Here is a 15,293-nt window from a genome sequence, read left to right as displayed (position 1 = left end):
TCTTTGCTTCATCCATCTTATCTAGTTTGGTGGCTGTATATGTATGGGCCACATGTGGGGCAGGCTGAAATGGTTGTTCCTTCTGCCTCTGTTCTAAACTTTGCCTCCCTATTCCCTGCTAAGGGTATTCTTGTTCCCCTTTTAAAGAAGGAGTGAAGCATTCGCATTTTGGTCATCCTTCTTGAGTTTCATGTGTTCTGTGCATCTAGGGTAATTCAAACATTTGGGCTAATATCCACTTATCAATGAGTGCATACCATGTGTGTTTGTCTGTGATTGGGTTACCTCACTAAGGATGATATTTTCCAGTTCCATTCATTTACCTGAGAATTTCATAAAGTCATTGTTTTTGATAGCTGAGTAATATTCCATTGTGTAGATGTACCATATTTTCTGTATCCATTCCTCTGTTGAAGGGCATCTGGGTTCTTTCCAGCTTCTGGCTATTATAAATAAGGCTGCTATGAACATAGTGGAGCATGTGTCTTTGTTATATGTTGGGGCATCTTTTGGGTATATGGCCAAGAGAGGTATATCTGGGTCCTCAGGTAGTTCAATGTCCAGTTTTCTGAGGAACCTCCAGACTGATTTCCAGAATGGTTGTACCAGTCTGCAATCCCACCAACAATGGAGGAGTGTTCCTCTTTCTCCACATCCTCGCCAGCATTTCCTGTCACCTGAGTTTTTGATTTTAACCATTCTCACTGGTGTGAGGTGAAATCTCAGGGTGTTTTGATTTGCATTTCCCTTATGACTAAAGATGTTGAACATTTCTTTAGGTCTTTCTCAGCCATTCGGCATTACTCAGCTGGGAATTCCTTGTTTAGCTCTGAACCCCATTTTTTGTAGGATTATTTGTCTCCCTGCAGTCTAATTTCTTGAGTTCTTTGTATATTTTGGATATAAAGCCTCTATCTGTTGTAGGAATGGTAAAGATCTTTTCCCAATCTGTTGGTTGCCATTTTGTCCTAACGACAGTGTCCTTTGCCTTATAAAAGCTTTGCAGTTTTATTGTAGTGTCAAATAATGTAAGCTTAAAACCGTATTTTATCCTATTTCCCTTTCTAGGTAATGGTATACTAATTGTTTCACCCACCTACCCTTCCTTCATCATTCATACACTTATCCATTTATCTATTATCTGAGATATAAAGTTTCCTGTCTGAATTTATCAGAAATATATACAATAAAATTGTTTTTTCCTTGCTATTCCTATGCGTTTAATTTTTTAAAAAACACAGAATGGTATTCACTGTTCTTTCTTATGTATACAAAGCTAGGATATTATATAACTCACTTTTTTTTTCCGGAGCTGAGGACCGAACCCAGGGCCTTGCGCTTGCTAAGCAAGTGCTCTACCATTGAGTTAAATTCCCAACCCATAACTCACTTTTAATGTATACATTACAGGAAAAACTAATATATAAGCCTAGAATCTACAATGAGTTAGAATTCTGTTTACAAAATATTTGTTTATATATGTTTATATCTATTTGTATACAAATAATCTGTATTGGTCTATGATTTTTGTGGGAAAAAAGTCAGGCCAAGTGACTATATATATGGGGTGTGTGTGTATGTATATATGTATATATGTATATATACAAATCCACGCAGGTATTATTCATAATTTTAGATAAAAGTAAAACATGTAACAAATGAAATACCTGGCATTAGAAACCTCCTTTTAAATATTTTGTCAGAGTAATCCAAGTAACTCCCAAAACATAATAAATAAACTGTGGTTGTTGTCCTTATATACTTTTCAGGGATTTAGGGTGGGACCCTGTTGCTGAAGACACAGAAAATAGCACTCACATAGCAATCAAAGACTGTCTAATTAAATGCAAGCTTCACTTGTGCTTGGTAACTTACACCTAATCAGGCTCTTAGGGTCAGTAAGATCATGGACCTTAGAAAATAATCTACAACTACATTTCTAGATCATCATGATTTCTTGTTCCACTCTTAATTTTATCTTTATACCCACAGGTAAACATAGCTACAATGTTTCATCACACAAACCCTTCTTAGAGCAAATGGAGGCTACAGAAACTCACGAATGAATACAGTGCAACAATCAACAAATTGCAGGAGGCCTGAACCAAATAAATTCATGTATATCATCATTCCCTCATCAATGGCTCAGGGAACATCACAGAAGAGAGAGTATAGTGATTATACAAGCCAGACTACAAGGAAGTCTGCTGTCAACCCATCCTCCCTAGAAATGGATACATAAACAATACCCAAACAATGTCAATATCAATAGAAATATTGGAGTCAAAGGGGAAATGTTTGTAGAGTACCACTATTAGTCAAAGAACTATAATGACAACTATTGACATCTGACAGGATGATAATTAGTTTCTCCCAGGAATTAGACCCATAATTTGTTGTCTAATGCACAGTGATCATCTCTGAAACCATAATCACACACAACAACAAAGAGAGACTCAACAGGTTCTATCTATCTATCTATCTATCTATCTATCTATCTATCTATCTATCTATCTATCTATTTCTCATTTGTCTGTATCTATCTCATCTATCTGACACACATATGTAAATAACCATAATAATAAAGCAAAAAGACGTTATCAAATTCAGAGTTTGGGGCATAGGAACAGATATTAGGGAGAGTAGCTAAAAGGGTCCAGGGTGAGGAGAGGAAGAAGGATAGTGGTTTACTTCTATTTCAGTTAAATTCTATTTCACTAAATAGTAATTGTTGAAAAATGTGTTTTATGAGATTTGTCTGTGAATTCCCTATTCAATCAATTTCGTTTTTATGAGGGTATTGTGGGTATGATTGATTCAACATATATATATATATATATATATATATATATATATATATATATATATCAGCTTTTTTGATGATGACTTCCAGAATAATATTATCATCTAAAATCCAAAAATCACAAGACTAAATTTTTGTCAACAAAGGCAGAATTCAGTATTCCATTACTGTGTGCTAAACTTTAGGCTAGGCTATCATTTTTAAAGCAAATATTTGTAATATAGAAAGTGATTCAGAGGGATGTTTCTCACTGATTTTATGGAAAAGGGGATTTCTTGACTCATCATTATCAACACTACCATGTGTTTTGCAACACTTATATTTTACATTTTTATTTGATTTGTGCTATATACCTGGATTCAATTGGAGTAATTTTTCATATATAATTTTCAAACATTTCATACTCAGTTGTGTTATTTAATACTTTTCAATGAAAGGCTGACATTGTAGCTTTGCAGTACAGTTTTGATTGTATCTTTCCTTGTAATTAATGTGAAGTATAATTTTAACCAATATCTCCTTGAAGTATTTCCCTTGTTATCTTACCTAGTGTTTATCAGATAGCCATTGGCCTACTAAATTCTACTTGAAAGAAATCTTTCTAGAAATTATTATACAAGTTAATTTAAAAAAGAATGAAGTAAGTAGAATGTTTAACATCCATTTGCCTGTAAGCATGATTAGTTTAATTTGCTCATGGACAGTGTTGCTATGAATCTAGATAGATATGGTTTTATGATTTAGGATTAGGGTTAGGGGTTTGGGGTAGGATTAGAGGTTAGGGTTAGAGTTAGGATTAGGGTTGGGGTTAACTCATAGTCCCACAGTGCTTCTAATGGAGGGTTAATACCATCAACTGCTCATAGACTTCAAGGTATAGTATTGGTTCCAAGACATGTCTTCAGTACTCATCAACTTGGTATTCATAAGACTAACTGAGATCCTAAATGTAGTTAGAAGGGAACATGCCAAACAAGGGACATAGATTAAAGCCTGCCTTGCTACCCTTCACCCCAGTGATCCAGGCAATGTACATTCTATCTTAGAAACTGTACTTTGATGCTTGCCAATGAAAATAGAAATACATCACCAGCAAAGCTGAGCATGTAATGATGCTTTATTAAGTTAGGTTTTACTGTTCAAGTAGAGTGAAGAATGGACAAGTACAAAAGATGTATGTTTTCAGATGGCTTGCAAAATAACAAGAGATTGTTCATAACAAATATCAAAATAAAATCATAATGTCACTGTTTTATTTCTTATAATATGCAGTGATAAAATACATTGTACTTTTCTACATATTGTTGGACTTGACGTTTACTTCACCATTTAGAAATTACTTTGTTATCAATAGAAATACTAACTTTGAGTGTATATTCTCATGAAAGGGAACAGTGTGCTAAAGAAGAGATAGCCCCTATTGAATGGATTCCTAAATAAATTACTTGTTTCACTATGACGTTATATTTTTCAATTCTATGTTCTTTATCTAATCATGTATTATAAGGGAATGATAATATGCCTTTATAGTATATATTCATACACTCATCATATATATATATGTGTGTGTGTGTGTGTGTGTGTGTGTGTGTGTGTGTGTGTGTGTAATATGGACTGTAATACCTATGACCATGTAACTTAAGTCTGGAAAATAATAGCTTTGCATGTAGTTTAACTTTTGGAGAATATTGGAATGAGTATTTTGACTATAACTGGCTTATTTTCAAAAGGGAAAAAGAGCGATGCTTATTTATGCCATTAAAATCTAGAATGATATCATTAATTTCTACTTTGTCTATGATTTCTCCATCAGGGCAGAGAGCACTTCCGTCACAGACCCTGATCAAGGACCTCAATGGATCTCTAGATGCAACCCTTGAGGATGTTTAGATTAGCAGCTTTCTTTTGACATCTGTGTGTCCCTTGGTAGCTGTGTGACCTGTGGGATAGGAATGGTAATATGTGGTTCATAATTTTGTGGTTGAAGGCTAAGCACAAAACATTAAAAAGTACCTAATACAGTGGCTGGCTCATAAATGTAAACACATTATTTTCACTTGCCAAAGATACTTAAAGAGAAGAAAGTGTGGGAAAGTAAGGTTGTTAGCACAAAGCACAGAAATGGGGCTCTCTGTACTAGTACAAGAAGCAGTGTCAGCTTAACATCTTTGAAACCATGTAATATTCTTCAAAATATCTGAATACTAATTAGCATGTTTTGAATATGTGCAGATACATTTCCAGTATACTTTTCACCTCATTGATATGTACTCCTTTTAACATTATCCCTAATGTTCCATGCACTTAATCTTGCTCTGTTATTATATGCTTAGAAAAACAATGAAAATAGACACAGAACACAGAATAAACACACATTCACACATATCCATGCACATCTGTCCTACCATGACCAAAAAGCAAGAAAACAAGACTAGAAGGAAATAGAAATAATGTCATCCGCCATGATAGGGCATGAATTACGAAGAAGAGAAGCTGCTAAGGTGAAAGTTTTAGGATGTAACATTGAGAGATCTTTGTATTTCAGATTTCACACAAGAGCATGACACACACTCACATATTCACACTTAATACGTTCATTTGAGACATTCAACTCTATATGTTAACATGGTTGTTTTGCATATCAGAATCCTTCTCTGAAGCAAACTGTGCACTACCACTTCTATTTCATATATCTCAATGACACTTGTGTCGGTTGTCAACATATCTTATATGAAATAAGAACAGCATGCTAAATCAAAAGCCATGAGGAACCATTCCCTTAAGCATAGAACTAGTAGGCACATAAACACTTGCACACTGGACAGCTGGAGTCAATGTTTCCAGGGACTGCACTTTTGATGTGTGGATTTTTCATAGACCAGGTACATACACACAGACATAGGAACCTTCTCTCAAATATCAAGACATATAATTTCTTGCTAATAGAAATAAATGACAAGAAACAGCTAAAATAGTCTTTCACAATATAAGTATGAATCACAGGATTTTTTTTTAATTACTGGAAGTAAGTTTGTCTTTTTTTTTTCTCGATTTCTGTGTTAACTTTTAGAACACAGAAATGCAAATGCAAATATTGAGTTTGACAAATATCCTCTAGAGAATGCTTTGTTCATTAGAGTAAATGTATTTGAAATAATGTAAGCTTTAAAAAAATGCCTAAAAGATGTCAGGTTAACAATATAAGTAATCACAAAATTAAGGGGAATTAAAGAGAATCGAGCTATTATCATTTATTACAAAGCCTGCCTGAGAGTCACAGAGAAACAAATTTGCCTGATACATTTGGGAAACAAACACTAGAACTTAATAGGTATTTTTTCAAAACCTATATTGTTTGTTCATTCTTTTTAAAAATAAGTGAAGAATTACTATAAAATGCCTATGAAAATGTACAAAACCAGAAATGTTCAAATTAATACTAATGAGATAAACTATATGCCTATTTCACCTCACAATAGCTGCACATATTTTAAATGGCTCAATTAAAGTTTATTCAGACTAGATAATTGACCCAATGTGGAGAATGATGTTAGCATTACATATTAAATAAAAATTTGTTTCTGAGAATTTTTTTCTTGCACAAAGATGGGAGGTATTCAAGAACAGATATATTCATATATATATATGTATATGTGTGTGTGTGTAAAATATATTTTACCTTTCTCTTTATGAATATTTTCTGGATTACATGTATATATTGATATTCATTTCTTTCCATTGTTACAATTTAAGAATTATTCATTCACGTCACATTTCTCTGCAAATTTATTTAACTTGTACACATTGATATTTTATGACTTTTCAAACCCAAAGTTTTAATTTTGCTAAAATAATATATATTGTAACTTTTGCAGTTTAGGTCCATTGAATGTTAAATCTAGCAAGTGCATACCTACATAAAAATGACAATATTTATTACTGAAACACATCACTTCTATAGATATATTACAGAAGAAGTTTCTTCAAAAGCTATAGTTAGGTTGATATTAAAAATTACATTTACTATGGGAGCAAGCCAGTTAGCAGCACCCCTCCATGGCCTCTACGTCATCTCTTACCTCGAGGTTCTTACCCTGTTTGAGTTCCTGTCCTGACTTTCTTCAGTGATGAACAGTGATGTGCAAAAAGTAAGCCAAATAAACCTTATCCCCTCAAAAAAAAACTACATTTACCTATAAAATTTGAGGATTTTTCTATATGAGTATGGATGAAATTTATGAGTGTAACTTATATTTATAATACCTCAATACATCTAAACTATATAATACATTTTAAGCTAAAAACAATATAAAGTATAGCTAAAGGAATAATTTAAAATGTAAAGACTGATTTGGTTTTTAGTAATTATCACTTTAACCTTACTCTAGAAGCAAACATCACAAAAGGTTCTTCTGTACCTGCAGCTGTGACTTTTTTATATGTTTGCTCATTGCAACTTGTATGTATTATTTCTCTTAAAGTCTTAAAGACTAGAAGTTTCTCAGATATACAATGGCGCAGAAGCACAAAGAATTGGTCACTGTTTGTCCTAGGTATGGAGCCAGTAATTGTCTTAGCAGTCAAAGGTGGAATACCGCTAGACATCCTGGAACAGGGTCCTACTATTTTTCCTTTATCCTGTTCATTTTGATTCTCTCGGGGCTACTGATGGCTACATTGCGGGCTTCTCTGGGATTTGCCCCCACGGTTACTGCCCAGACCAGCTGCTGACAATTGCCAGGCTGCGTGTCATAGAAACGCCTCCTGAGAGTGAGATAACTCTCGCATTTCTCCCTCTGTACATGGCTTTCTTAGCTTGTTGCTGCACAGATTCTAAAGCACAGACTGAAGGAGACTCCTTTGCCAATCTCTTTGCCTTGGCAACTACAAAATATGAGTCAGCAATGTTTGTTGCACTGCTTCCTTTCCCGAAAAATGAAGAAAAGCAAGAAATAGTTTAAGGCTAGCTCCTGAAAGAGAAATCCAGGGGTGGATAGAATTTACAGATACACGCACAGGAATGTGTTAAATTTTACCCTGATAACAATGGTTTTCAAGGCATTGTTAAACCTGCATGAAAAATCACTCAGGAGATATTTGCATGCTTAATAATTACTAACTTAACCATAGTAAAAAAGACAATACAATTTTCTTTCAGGAGGTTCGAATTTCCAAAGACTATTCGCAGGAAGATTTGTCATCCTCTCTAAGAAATCTGAATACACCTGAGAGCTACTGTAAAACAATAGCACTTTTTATCTGTTCCTCAGAGCATCAGAGATCAAGCCTGCAAAAGGTCCCGTCAACTAGCATAATATAAAATAAAAAAAAGAACAAGCTAAAAATAAAAATAGATATTTTAGATCATTTTTCGTACAGTAGAATAAAAGCATACATTGCAAATCAACCTAGTAGGGTCATGATAACACTATCTTTATTGTTGTCGTTGACAAGGAATGTAGTCTATGTTAATTTTATCACCTATATATTCACTGAGCTTTTGTGGCCTCCGAAAACTTAATTTTGATAGAACCATAAAGGTCTGTTGCACTGTGTATATATTTATGAACACAGCTGACTCTTAGACACGTGTAGCTCATTATTCTTGGCTGGGAGGGCTTATGACTATCGACGTTGTCAATTTTTATCTCATTACTCATCGCTGCTAACGGAGAGTGCTAATAGCGTATTGCCGTGGTGTTTATGTGTGCTGTAATGTAAATTGTGACATTGCTAGAGCGAGCTACTAATCCGCCTCGTTCAGTTCACGTCAAGATGATACATCACGGCGCTCCCCTTCCGCCACCTTGGCTTTAAATAGATCTGCATTTTCGTAAATTTACAATTAATTTTTTTTTGTTTAGAGTCTAGGCATTTCTTAAATAGGAGAGACTGAGCCATATTGGTGAGTTCAGAGCAATTGCTGATGTAAAATATCCTCTCCGGAAACTAAGCCTAGAAAGTAATGGCCCTACATGAGAACTAAGGTACTAAAGAAAGAACTTTAAATTCAGATTTTGAACCATTTAATAATTAAAGTCTTGAGCGTCCTTAAAAATGAATTAAACTCATTCAAAAAGTAATTGTACAGCGTGGCACTGTTTGAAGTCCAGGCATTTTCAAGCTGCCAATCCTGAGCAGTGGGACACACCCTGACCTCCACCTACAATTAACTTCATTGACGGTTTTCTTCTGTTTAGTTTGCTTTTAACATCCCTTACCTCCAACCTGATTTATTTGTGCATGTAAATTTGCTCTACGTTTGGTAAGGCCTTTTCAGATATTTTTTTTCCATATTCTAGATGCTGAAGTTCAAGTAAAGCTCCAAAAGTAGGGGGCTGGAGAGATGGCTCAGCAGTTAAGAGCACTGACTGCTCTTCCAGAGGTCCTGAGTTCAATTCCCAGCAACCACATGGTGGCTCACAACCATCTGTAATGGGATCTGATGCCCTCTTCTGTGTGTCTAAAGACAGCTACAGTGTGCTCACATATATAAAATAAATCTTTAAAAAAAAAAAAGCTCCAAAAGTAGGTTTTAACTTAAACTGATTATATTGTTGCCTTCTGCTTTTCTTCAACTTAGAAAAATGGCCAATCCAGTCCTCTGCCAGAAATGCTTTAAGGAAGGCAATAGGATATTTTCTCTCTTTTTTTCTTGTCACAAATCACATCTCATCCTTCTAACCTGTGTGAACTTCTGTCAATGTCCTCTTCGTTCCTATTGATTCAAACATTTTATTCATTTCTCATAATTTCCCAAACATTCTCCACAGACACGGAATTTCAATCTTAAGAGCAATTATGAATACATAGGGGAGCATTTCCTTAGAGTTAGAGGAACTAAAGGAAGAATCGGAATCATAGACTAGGCTTCACAACTACTTGAAAGTAACGAAATACTTGGAAAGCAACTGCAAAAATCTGTCGCGGTTCACATGACTTTGTAGGTAAGCAAGGGCAACTGGCGTACCCGAAAAGGGAGCACACATGTCATCACTCAATTTATCAGGACACTAGGAGGATAATTTCTAAGCTAGAAAGGAAACATGCATTAATATTTGGATTTATGACAGAAAGTTATCAAGATGAATGAACTTATTAGTACAAAGCAATTTGTACATTTGGATATGTATATGTATAAACATACATATATTTATTTTCTATTTCCTTTTTTATTATAGAGAGACTTTAAACTATAATTCAGAATTTAGCAGTTAAATGTTTCTGCTATGTAGTTTGAGATTCACAACAAATGCTGACACTATTACTGATGACATGTTGTGCTTGCAGACAGGACCATAGCATGGCCATCCACTGAGAGGCTCTACCAGCAGGTGATGGAGACATAAGCAGACACAGCCGATTCTTTGGAATGAGATTGGGCAACCCCTATGGAAAAGTTAGGGGAAATATTGAAGGAGCTAAAGGGGATTGCAACCCTATAGGAAGACAAACAGTGTCATCTGACATGGACCTCTGGGAGCTCCCAGAGTCTAAGCCACCAACTAAAGAGCATACACGGGTTGCTTTGTGGGACCCTGGCACACATACATCAGAGGATTGCCTTGTCTAGTCTCAGTGGGAGAGGATGTGCCTAGTCCTTTAGATCCTCAAGGAAGGGGGATGCTGACAGTGGTGATGTGGGTGGGGGAGCATCCTCTCAGAAGCAAAGGCAAGGTGGGGATGGTGTGAAAAACTCACGGTGGGGGACCAAGAAGGAAGGTGACATTTGGAATGTAAATAAATAAAATAATTTAATAAAAAAAGTCTAAAGAAAAATATCCCTGCTATTCTCTTTAATGTGAATGATAAACCCTTTCACTCTTTTACATTTGAAGAAGGTATCATTGGGCCACCTCATTGGCCTCGGACACATTACACAGAATGTCTAGCCTTGAACTTAAAATGTTCTTCCTGCCTCTGCCTCTGCCTCTGCCTCTGCCTCTGCCTGATATATTGGAATTACAAGTCTGTACCACCATACCCTAACATGTTTTCTCTCTTTGTCCCTGCCTCTGCCTCTTTCTCTTTTGATTTTAGGCAACAAGGTCTCACATTGTAGGTCAAGCTGTACTTAAGATTTTGGCAATCACCCTGACTCGGCCTACTGAGTACTGGCGTTTCAGCACTCATACTGCCACATCAGGCTGTTTTGCAGGTTTTCAAAGACATTGGTTCTATTACCTGATTCTTACTATCTTTCATTCACTGGCCAACTCTGCCTTTCTAATGTCTTTTCACTTTTGATCATCGACTATCACTGTACTGTCCCAAACTATCAATATAAAAACTGAAAATGACAAAAGGTTCTGTTATAATGGCTCCTATTTTTTGAGATAATTTTCTCACCAGAAGGACAGAGTCCAAACATTCTAACACCTTAGTCCTTCCTTTACCCCCTTCCCACTTTCTTAAAGGGAAACTTTAAACACAGGGGACTTTATTTCCTTTTGACACAGAGACAACCTCCTGAAATGCTATACAACTATTTTGATGATAATTGAAATACTTTTATAAATTATAAAGAAATACAGCTTTGTCTATTTAGTACTAAGTGTTCTTACTGAAGGTCATATTTTTCCTACAACCCAAACAATCTTTTTGTAGATAGCATTAGACCGATCTCAACTAGTTATGTCTTTATGGGAAAATCCTGAGCAGAACTCTGCCTGTTTAATATCCCTCTAATCCTCCATAGCTGTCATTTTCTTCATAGTAAGGTCTATGAATAATGGGAGGATCTTGCCACCTTTGCTCTGCTGCCTGCTCTGTATATGTGGTCATTACCTTCTGTCTTCTTTTTCATAAACTAGAAAAAAATAATCAAACAATATATAGAGATGACAGTTGCTTCTACTTTCATTGTGTGACTGTGAGAAACCGCATGCTGACCTAAAGGCTACTTGTTGAGTAGGCTAAGCACCTTTGACAAAAGCCGTTGAGATTGCCATAGAAAATAGCATAACTTTATTTTACCTGCCTCTTTATATACACAGGGAGATTGACATTCAAATAGATGTCTTTGTTTCATCGATTCAAATGTAACATGTTCTACTTACCAATGTAGCTACTTTGTGGCTCTTTCTACTTTTGCATTTTAAGTCAAAATTTACCAGAAAAAAATAATTCTGTTGAAATAGCTTATAACATATGAAAATAAATGTTATATACATAATTTCAAATAGATTATTTTTTAAAGTTAAAGATGGAGAGATATTTGAATGCCAATTTAAATTAAAAGAATGTTTTTAAAACTGTTCTGAACTAGGTGATAATTACTCCACTCTAACCCTGTGAAGGGGGTTGTAACACTTCAGAAATACTCTAAATGTTGATCCATATACCAAGTGGCATGAAGGTTCCCTACTCACTTCTGGTCATTAGTTCTAGAAAGATCCTCCAGATTGCATATTGATTGTGAAGACCCTGTGAAAACCAACAGTGGTACTTGTGAAGAATTTGTATTGCTTTCATCTTTTTTTTTTTTTACAGTCCAGACGTTATCCTCCCCCTAGTCCACCCTCTGACTGTTCCACATCCCACATCTCCTCCCTGCCACCCCCCCATCTCCAAGAGGATGTCCCGACCCCGCTCTGCCCCACCAGACTTAAAATATTTCTATGATTTTGTTCTATGACTTTACAAAGTAAAACTTTTCTCACTGGTTATATATCTAACATGGGTCAAAAATATTTTGATGTAGTCAATATTAAAAATACATAAATACCTAAACCCGACTCACAATCATGGAAGAAAGATATAAGTTGTGAATTCTCAAATATACTACCCTGATTACAGGTATAGTGACTTTTCTTTCCACGTTTGTAGTCACAATAGCAGGTAATTATCACACTCTGAGATAGACATACCAGAGACTACTTCAACACAAATAATTGTTTATACAGTTTGTATTCAATGAATGACATTTGGTAAGGAATTTCTGTGATACTAGAGGCTACTTTAACACAAATAATTGTGTATACCATTTGTATTCAGTAAATGACATTGTGTAAGGAATTGCCCATGTCGGAGAATCTAGAGAACAAGAAGAAAAAATCATCAAATGGGTGAAAGCATTAAGGACGACATAGTTAATAAAAGCATCCTTGTAAAAATCTCTAACATATTCTTGAGTTACTGTTTTCCCCTTGAAGACTCATGCACATTTTTGTTTATTTATTTATCATTTTTCTAGTCTGTTCTTGGGTTCAAAGCATCCTTTACAGTGGATGATCCTTGCTCATTACTTGGATGGGTGAAGTTCTCTAATAGCAGTAGGTTTTAGCATAGAAGAAATTCAGCAAAAGATTTCACAGGCAACTCTAATGAGGCTTGCACTGCAAAGACATACGTTTATCTTTTATTTAGAATGACAAAATCTTAAACATATCCTTCAGTCCTGTCTTTTCTTTCCACGCAGATATGCTGTATATCAGTAATCTGGACACCAAGTTATTTAAAGCTATTATTTGGTACCATAATAAGTAGTAATTTAAATACAAGGTAAAATCACCACATTGTCTTGTTTACTACTGATGTTAATTTTAAGCTGACGTTCAAGGCTCCCCCCAAAAGGCAGCCTATGATTTGTTATCATTAAACTGTCAACTCTCCCTTGAGTTAGAAATAGATTCACACTACACTTTTTTTTCCACAGCATATCACTTTATTTTCTATCAGTCAAAAAAAAATCTAGAATCATTTTAATTGTGTCTGTGCTATTTTTCTATTAACTGTTTCATGCATTTCCCTGGCCTTTTAATTGCAGTTTAATAGTGGTCATTAACACATTAAGGGGTGTTAGAAGAACATTTGAAGTCCTCTTGACTTCTACCAAAGTTGACACTTCAATGCTAGAGTAATTTCAGCTATTCATTTATTTAATAGTGACCTATGCAAATGTGGAACCATGTCATTTTACAAATTGACTGTAATAATTAACTAGAAAGGCAGAGTAAAATGAAACAGGTTATAATTAGAATATAACTAACTGCTACAGTATTACGTCAGCTAGAATAAAACAATCTCAAATGATTAAATTGGCTTCAATTATTAAGAATCAGTTTAATGTACCCACTGTTCTGATTTTTACATTTCTCTCTTTTGTGTGCATTGGATGTCACTTCGTACAATTTATGTATTTTATTCATCTTGGTAAAACAGGCATTACAGAAGTTTAATTAAGTAGTAAAAGACCTTACATTATTCTGCTGGATTCTAAATTACTTATAGAAAGTAGTCAGGGAGCATACTACATGCTACTCAGGCTCATTTCAATTAGCTATGTCTATTACACCACCAACATTCTTCTTACACAGTCAATACATGTAGTATGTCATTGGCCATCAGGTTGCACATTTTAGTCACATAATTATCACAATTCTCCCAACTGGCTCTTGAATACATCTTTACCTATATCGCTTCTCCTAAATGATAACTTAGTCAAACTTTCTGTGTTGGTGACTTGTATCCTTTGGAGACAACTCGTCCAGGAATATGCATATTTAGCCAAAAGGCAGAACTCCAGACATGGAAGAGCCTTGAATCTGGCTTAGTGATCTGATCTCTCTTTGTTGAAATTCTTACAACTTTTGATCATTTATATTGGGCCCTACAAGTCCTACAGCTGATCCTACTTTAAAGACCCACTGTAGTGGTCTGCTTATATTTTCTTTTCATTTACCTTATGAATAGGTTCGACACTCACTAACTTTTACTTTAGAAAAGTCTTCCATGACTGAAGGAGGCCATGAAACCTGCTTACTAAATAAAATGATAGCTTGAAATGGATAGAGCCCATGATATCATGAAAGCAAGGACTCTATTTTAATTTACATATTTATGTTCTCATAATAATTGGGTATTTTTTGTTTTCATCTTGTAATATGGTATCTAGTCCTGTGGACATAGCTCAGTAGTACTTGCGTAGCAGTATGAGGCTCTGTGTCAGTCTTCTGTACCACAAAAACAAAAAGGTTAAAATATAAGAAAAGGGAACTATATACCAATAGTACCACAATCAAACCAAAATTGAAATATATTCAGATTCTTACCATATGAGGATCTGAGACAAGAGTGAGATAATCTGGCTTCTAACTAATACATATTTCCAACTTCTGTAATGTCCTTATGTTAAGGAATATCTAAAATGAGATGTGGGCATTTATAGATGAAATGTACTTATTTAGTGTAGATGACCTTTGGTGGCTTCAACTATTGATTATTTTCATCTAAATGTGTGCTTTTCCAAATTTATTTTATTTTGATATTATAACATAATCCCATCCTCACATCACTTCCTCCTTCCATGTCAACCCTCCAAGCCATAACCGTTCTCACTCTTTTTAAAATTACACACACACACACACACACACACACACACACACACACACACACACACAATTATTACCTATTCAGTGTACGTGATGTCATTTTTCATGTATGTTTTCAAAACTGACCATTGGGTCCTAGATAACTACTTGGTGGGCTC

At 35.1% G+C, this 15,293-nt stretch overlaps 1 long non-coding RNA gene across 1 annotated transcript in view; it reads left to right on the top strand.

Annotated features, from left to right (window-relative positions):
• Positions 1-8,886, top strand: part of LOC147994754 (uncharacterized) — a 14,763-nt gene extending 5,877 nt beyond the window's left edge. Inside the window, exons 2-3 of the long non-coding RNA XR_015687211.1 lie at positions 4,617-4,758; positions 7,962-8,886. This is a non-coding gene — a long non-coding RNA (uncharacterized LOC147994754). The remainder of the gene's footprint in view (positions 1-4,616; positions 4,759-7,961) is intronic.
• Positions 8,887-15,293: the final 6,407 nt, after the last annotated feature.

Source organism: Rattus norvegicus, chromosome 4 (genome assembly GCF_021556685.1).
Source record: "Rattus norvegicus strain SHRSP/BbbUtx chromosome 4, alternate assembly SHRSP_T2T, whole genome shotgun sequence".
In the NCBI taxonomy this organism is placed as follows: domain Eukaryota; kingdom Metazoa; phylum Chordata; class Mammalia; order Rodentia; family Muridae; genus Rattus; species Rattus norvegicus.
This window is presented reverse-complemented; position numbering and strand designations above follow the sequence as displayed.